Source organism: Schistocerca cancellata, unplaced genomic scaffold, assembly GCF_023864275.1.
Source record: "Schistocerca cancellata isolate TAMUIC-IGC-003103 unplaced genomic scaffold, iqSchCanc2.1 HiC_scaffold_1058, whole genome shotgun sequence".
NCBI lineage: Eukaryota > Metazoa > Arthropoda > Insecta > Orthoptera > Acrididae > Schistocerca > Schistocerca cancellata.
Genome location: NW_026047058.1, coordinates 70,001 through 76,729, shown reverse-complemented (window position 1 = coordinate 76,729; position 6,729 = coordinate 70,001). Strand labels below are relative to the sequence as shown.

The 6,729-nt window shown below is 55.4% G+C and overlaps 2 non-coding genes across 2 annotated transcripts; both read right to left on the bottom strand.

Moving 5' to 3' along the window:
• Nucleotides 1-1,007: 1,007 nt before the first annotated feature.
• Nucleotides 1,008-1,162, bottom strand: LOC126151431 (5.8S ribosomal RNA). The gene has a single exon (XR_007531943.1). It is a non-coding gene; the product is annotated as a 5.8S ribosomal RNA (ribosomal RNA).
• A 352-nt stretch (nucleotides 1,163-1,514) lies between these two features.
• On the bottom strand, nucleotides 1,515-3,424 carry LOC126151432 (small subunit ribosomal RNA). Its single transcript, XR_007531944.1, has one exon. It is a non-coding gene; the product is annotated as a small subunit ribosomal RNA (ribosomal RNA).
• Between the last annotated feature and the right edge of the window lie 3,305 nt (nucleotides 3,425-6,729).

The following is a 6,729-nucleotide window of genomic DNA, read 5'->3' as shown; positions in this document are numbered from 1 at the left end:
GGAAGAACCGCGCGCGCTTGCCGGGAGCCCGAGCGCCCAAAGGGGCGAATCGACTCCTCCAGATATACCGCCGAGCAGCCAGCCAGGACACCGGGGCTCTGCCCAACAGACGCGAACCGAGGCCCGCGGAAGGACAGGCTGCGCACCCGGGCCGTAGGCCGGCACCCAGCGGGTCGCGACGTCCTACTAGGGGAGAAGTGCGGCCCACCGCACACCGGAACGGCCCCACCCCGCGGCGAGTGGAAAGGCAACCGGACACGACCCCGCCGCGGATTGCTCCGCGCGGGCGGCCGGCCCCATCTGCCGAGGGCGGGAGCCAGTGGCCGGATGGGCGTGAATCTCACCCGTTCGACCTTTCGGACTTCTCACGTTTACCCCAGAACGGTTTCACGTACTTTTGAACTCTCTCTTCAAAGTTCTTTTCAACTTTCCCTCACGGTACTTGTTCGCTATCGGTCTCGTGGTCATATCTCGTGGTCATATTTAGTCTCAGATGGAGTTTACCACCCACTTGGAGCTGCACTCTCAAGCAACCCGACTCGAAGGAGAGGTCCCGCCGACGCTCGCACCGGCCGCTACGGGCCTGGCACCCTCTACGGGCCGTGGCCTCATTCAAGTTGGACTTGGGCTCGGCGCGAGGCGTCGGGGTAGTGGACCCTCCCAAACACCACATGCCACGACAGGCGGCAGCCTGCGGGGTTCGGTGCTGGACTCTTCCCTGTTCGCTCGCCGCTACTGGGGGAATCCTTGTTAGTTTCTTTTCCTCCGCTTAGTAATATGCTTAAATTCAGCGGGTAGTCTCGCCTGCTCTGAGGTCGTTGTACGAGGTGTCGCACGCCACACCGCCAGCCGGCTGTGCACGCTACCGAGAAAGTACCGGTATGCGAACCGCCAGGCGACGGGCGCGCATCGCACGTTTAAGGAGACGCGGCCGGCCCCACAGGCGGCCACGACACTCCCAGGTCTCCGAAGGCGGGACAAACGCCGCGCGCTTCAGTATACGTAGCCGACCCTCAGCCAGACGTGGCCCGGGAACGGAATCCATGGACCGCAATGTGCGTTCGAAACGTCGATGTTCATGTGTCCTGCAGTTCACATGTCGACGCGCAATTTGCTGCGTTCTTCATCGACCCACGAGCCGAGTGATCCACCGTCCTGGGTGATCTTTTTTGTTTAGTTTCCACTGTCTCTTTCAAAACAGTTGCATAGGCGGGACTGAGGCGTTTGACGGCCCCTGTTCCAGCGTTCTGTGTCCAACGGCCTCACGGCCGATGGGCGTCGTACGGCTCCACACCGGAGCGGACAGGCACTCGGGCGAAAGTCATTCAAAACCGGCGCCAGGCGCCAGGTGCCGCAGGCCAGCCGCTCCAGAGCTTCAGCGCTCGTACCACACAACATTTTTCAGTTAGTTTTGAGAGGCACGCGTGGTTCCGCACGCGGCGCACGGCTGCTGCCGTACAGGTAGCGTGTTGCGCGACACGACACGCACATCGAAAGACATGCAGTCTAGTCGGTAATGATCCTTCCGCAGGTTCACCTACGGAAACCTTGTTACGACTTTTACTTCCTCTAAATGATCAAGTTTGGTCATCTTTCCGGTAGCATCGGCAACGACAGAGTCGATGCCGCGTACCAGTCCGAAGACCTCACTAAATCATTCAATCGGTAGTAGCGACGGGCGGTGTGTACAAAGGGCAGGGACGTAATCAACGCGAGCTTATGACTCGCGCTTACTGGGAATTCCTCGTTCATGGGGAACAATTGCAAGCCCCAATCCCTAGCACGAAGGAGGTTCAGCGGGTTACCCCGACCTTTCGGCCTAGGAAGACACGCTGATTCCTTCAGTGTAGCGCGCGTGCGGCCCAGAACATCTAAGGGCATCACAGACCTGTTATTGCTCAATCTCGTGCGGCTAGAAGCCGCCTGTCCCTCTAAGAAGAAAAGTAATCGCTGACAGCACGAAGGATGTCACGCGACTAGTTAGCAGGCTAGAGTCTCGTTCGTTATCGGAATTAACCAGACAAATCGCTCCACCAACTAAGAACGGCCATGCACCACCACCCACCGAATCAAGAAAGAGCTATCAATCTGTCAATCCTTCCGGTGTCCGGGCCTGGTGAGGTTTCCCGTGTTGAGTCAAATTAAGCCGCAGGCTCCACTCCTGGTGGTGCCCTTCCGTCAATTCCTTTAAGTTTCAGCTTTGCAACCATACTTCCCCCGGAACCCAAAAGCTTTGGTTTCCCGGAGGCTGCCCGCCGAGTCATCGGAGGAACTGCGGCGGATCGCTGGCTGGCATCGTTTATGGTTAGAACTAGGGCGGTATCTGATCGCCTTCGAACCTCTAACTTTCGTTCTTGATTAATGAAAACATACTTGGCAAATGCTTTCGCTTCTGTTCGTCTTGCGACGATCCAAGAATTTCACCTCTAACGTCGCAATACGAATGCCCCCGCCTGTCCCTATTAATCATTACCTCGGGTTCCGAAAACCAACAAAATAGAACCGAGGTCCTATTCCATTATTCCATGCACACAGTATTCAGGCGGGCTTGCCTGCTTTAAGCACTCTAATTTGTTCAAAGTAAACGTGCCGGCCCACCCAGACACTCAATAAAGAGCACCTTGGTAGGATTTCAACGGGGTCCGCCTCGGGACGCACGAACACGCACGAGGCGGTCGCACGCCTTCGGCTCGCCCCACCGGCAGGACGTCCCACGATACATGCCAGTTAAACACCGACGGGCGGTGAACCAACAGCGTGGGACACAAATCCAACTACGAGCTTTTTAACCGCAACAACTTTAATATACGCTATTGGAGCTGGAATTACCGCGGCTGCTGGCACCAGACTTGCCCTCCAATAGATACTCGTTAAAGGATTTAAAGTGTACTCATTCCGATTACGGGGCCTCGGATGAGTCCCGTATCGTTATTTTTCGTCACTACCTCCCCGTGCCGGGAGTGGGTAATTTGCGCGCCTGCTGCCTTCCTTGGATGTGGTAGCCGTTTCTCAGGCTCCCTCTCCGGAATCGAACCCTGATTCCCCGTTACCCGTTACAACCATGGTAGGCGCAGAACCTACCATCGACAGTTGATAAGGCAGACATTTGAAAGATGCGTCGCCGGTACGAGGACCGTGCGATCAGCCCAAAGTTATTCAGAGTCACCAAGGCAAACGGACCGGACGAGCCGACCGATTGGTTTGTGATCTAATAAAAGCGTCCCTTCCATCTCTGGTCGGGACTCTGTTTGCATGTATTAGCTCTAGAATTACCACAGTTATCCAAGTAACGTGGGTACGATCTAAGGAACCATAACTGATTTAATGAGCCATTCGCGGTTTCACCTTAATGCGGCTTGTACTGAGACATGCATGGCTTAATCTTTGAGACAAGCATATGACTACTGGCAGGATCAACCAGGGAGCTGCGTCAACTAGAGCTGAGCAGCCGGCCGCCCGGGAGTGTGTCCCAGGGGCCCGCGCGAACACGCAAGCGTCCGCTCAATTATTCTGCAAACAGGAGGAGGCTGAGCTCCCCTGCACAATACACCTCGAAACCCTCTCAGGTCCCGGCGGCGCGCAGCGCCGTCCTAAGTACTTGGTCGGGTTCGAGAGAGGCGCAATCGCCCGGAGTTAGGCGAGTAGACGCTTTAGGTGCGACCACCCGTGCTCCCAACTGAGCTTGCCGCTGCCGACAGAGGCCCGGGAGCGTGCTGTCGTGGCATTGCCGGCGGGAGACAACACGCGCCACCTACGGTGACCGGCAGCTCCAACGCCAGCGCCACAGAAGGGCAAAGGCCCCACGTGGGTGCCGAAGCGAACTCTCCCAGCACAGCGCACGTGCCAACACGTCTGCACAACTGCGATACAAACCACCAGCGAGAACCGCTGGGGCGACCGAGCAGCAGACGGCGTCGCGGCGCCGAGTGCCGGGCGGCGGCGCATCCTCAACGCACACAGTCCTCAGTCGGACCAGCACACTGCAGATGTCCACCGCGCTTCGCACCGGGCCCGCGAGGACCCACTTTGGCCGCCCGGCGCCGCGCGCAGGGTGCCCCGGCGCGCAGCTGCGCCGCCTGCCGCGTCCGTCGGCCGGCGCGCCTGCCACTGGGCGCCCCCACCAGCCGGCTGTAGCGCGTGCGCCCACGCACCGCGCGGCCAGCACGCCGGGCGGCCCCCCCTCACCGGCCGGGGACGGTCCCACCCAGCCACCGCCGCGTATCGCTTCACACACAGATTTGCCCTTACTGATTTACCTCCAGCAACAACAACCGCACCACAATGGGTTTACCAGTTGTTCATTTGCGTAACGTCACCAGCAAACGTAGACGTCCATCCCAGTTTGCAAATGCAACGATTATTGCATACCTGTCTGTTAGGTGTCACGACACACTACGTCTGCCCACATACACGCAACAAAATGTGCACGACTAGAGAACACGTGGGAGGTGGCCCCCTACGTATGCGATGTCCATTACGAGACCGACTGTCAACCAGCATCTGTACCATGTCGCAGATGTGGAACGCGGTGCACCATGCTATCACACTGTGTGAGAAGAGACGACTACGTTTGAATACACGCGCCACTACATCAACAGACGGCTCATGCTGATCGCCATCCAGGGCGTCCGTTAATCCCACACGTCTCTATGGCGTACCACACTGCAATGTAGCTGTTATGGGGAGACGGCACGTGCTGAGTGCACAACATATTGGACCGTATGGTTCGCTGTTGTTGGGCGCAGTCGTTGTACGGTCACACATGTGCCACAGCGTATCATGCAGTACATACGGACCTATGTGCAGTACAATGTGAGGGTTAAGCTTACGACATCAGCGGACAGTGGACACAGGCCGTACCACGACGTAGACTGAGCGCTTCGACATGCGAATGCCAGTGAACAGCTGCGAAGGGCATTGAACACGCAAGCACCTGAACGACCAGCGTGCGAAGGCAGGGGGAGGGTGGGGCGATGTACATCCTGCAGTCGTCCACATTACAGTGTACAGCGGAGCATGTAAAAAGTAAGCAACACTTGCGAAGTGTTGAACATGAAACGATACACAAGAGGGTGGGCGGTGCGAGTAGCGAACTATATTCAGAGGGTTGTGGTTAGACAACACTGGATTAATGTAACGTGTCATATGCCAATTACAGAGCAGGTTAAGGCACAACTTGGGTTAGGTTAAGGCACAACGTGGGTTAGGTTAAGGCACAACTTGGGTTAGGTTAAGGCACAACGTGGGTTAGGTTAAGGCACAACGTGGGTTAGGTTAAGGCACAACGTGGGTTAGGTTAAGGCACAACGTGGGTTAGGTTAAGGCACAACGTGGGTTAGGTTAAGGCACAACGTGGGTTAGGTAAGGCACAACGTGGGTTAGGTTAAGGCACAACGTGGGTTAGGTTAAGCACAACGTGGGTTAGGTTAAGGCACAACGTGGGTTAGGTTAAGGCACAACGTGGGTTAGGTTAAGGCACAACGTGGGTTAGGTTAAGGCACAACGTGGGTTAGGTTAAGGCACAACGTGGGTTAGGTTAAGGCACAACGTGGGTTAGGTTAAGGCACAACTTGGGTTAGGTTAAGGCACAACTTGGGTTAGGTAAGGCACAACTTGGTTAGGTTAAGGCACAACTTGGGTTAGGTTAAGGCACAACTTGGGTTAGGTTAAGGCACAACTTGGGTTAGGTTAAGGCACAACTTGGGTTAGGTTAAGGCACAACTTGGGTTAGGTAAGGCACAACTTGGGTTAGGTTATGCACAACGTGGGTTAGGTTTAAGGCACAACGTGGGTTAGGTTAAGGCACAACGTGGGTTAGGTTAAGGCACAACGTGGGTTAGGTTAAGGCACAACGTGGGTTAGGTTAAGGCACAACGTGGGTTAGGTTAAGGCACAACGTGGGTTAGGTTAAGGCACAACGTGGGTTAGGTTAAGGCACAACGTGGGTTAGGTTAAGGCACAACGTGGGTTAGGTTAAGGCACAACGTGGGTTAGGTTAAGGCACAACGTGGGTTAGGTTAAGGCACAACGTGGGTTAGGTTAAGGCACAACGTGGGTTAGGTTAAGGCACAACGTGGGTTAGTTAAGGCACAACGTGGGTTAGGTTAAGGCACAACGTGGGTTAGGTTAAGGCACAACGTGGGTTAGGTTAAGGCACAACTTGGTTAGGTTAAGGCACAACGTGGGTTAGGTTAAGGCACAACTGGGTTAGGTTAAGGCACAACTTGGGTTAGGTTAAGGCACAACTTGGGTTAGGTTAGGCACAACTTGGGTTAGGTTAAGGCACAACTTGGGTTAGGTTAAGGCACAACTTGGGTTAGGTTAAGGCACAACTTGGGTTAGGTTAAGGCACAACTTGGGTTAGGTTAAGGCACAACTTGGGTTAGGTTAAGGCACAACGTGGGTTTAGGTTAAGGCACAACGTGGGTTAGGTTAAGGCACACGTGGGTTAGGTTAAGGGCACAACGTGGTTAGGTTAAGGCACAACGTGGGTTAGGTTAAGGCACAACGTGGGTTAGGTTAAGGCACAACGTGGGTTAGGTTAAGGCACAACGTGGGTTAGGTTAAGGCACAACGTGGGTTAGGTTAAGGCACAACGTGGTTAGGTTAGGCACAACGTGGGTTAGGTTAAGGCACAACGTGGGTTAGGTTACGCACAACGTGAGGTTAGGTTAAGGCACAACGTGGGTTAGGTTAAGGCACAACGTGGGTTAGGTTAAGGCACAACGT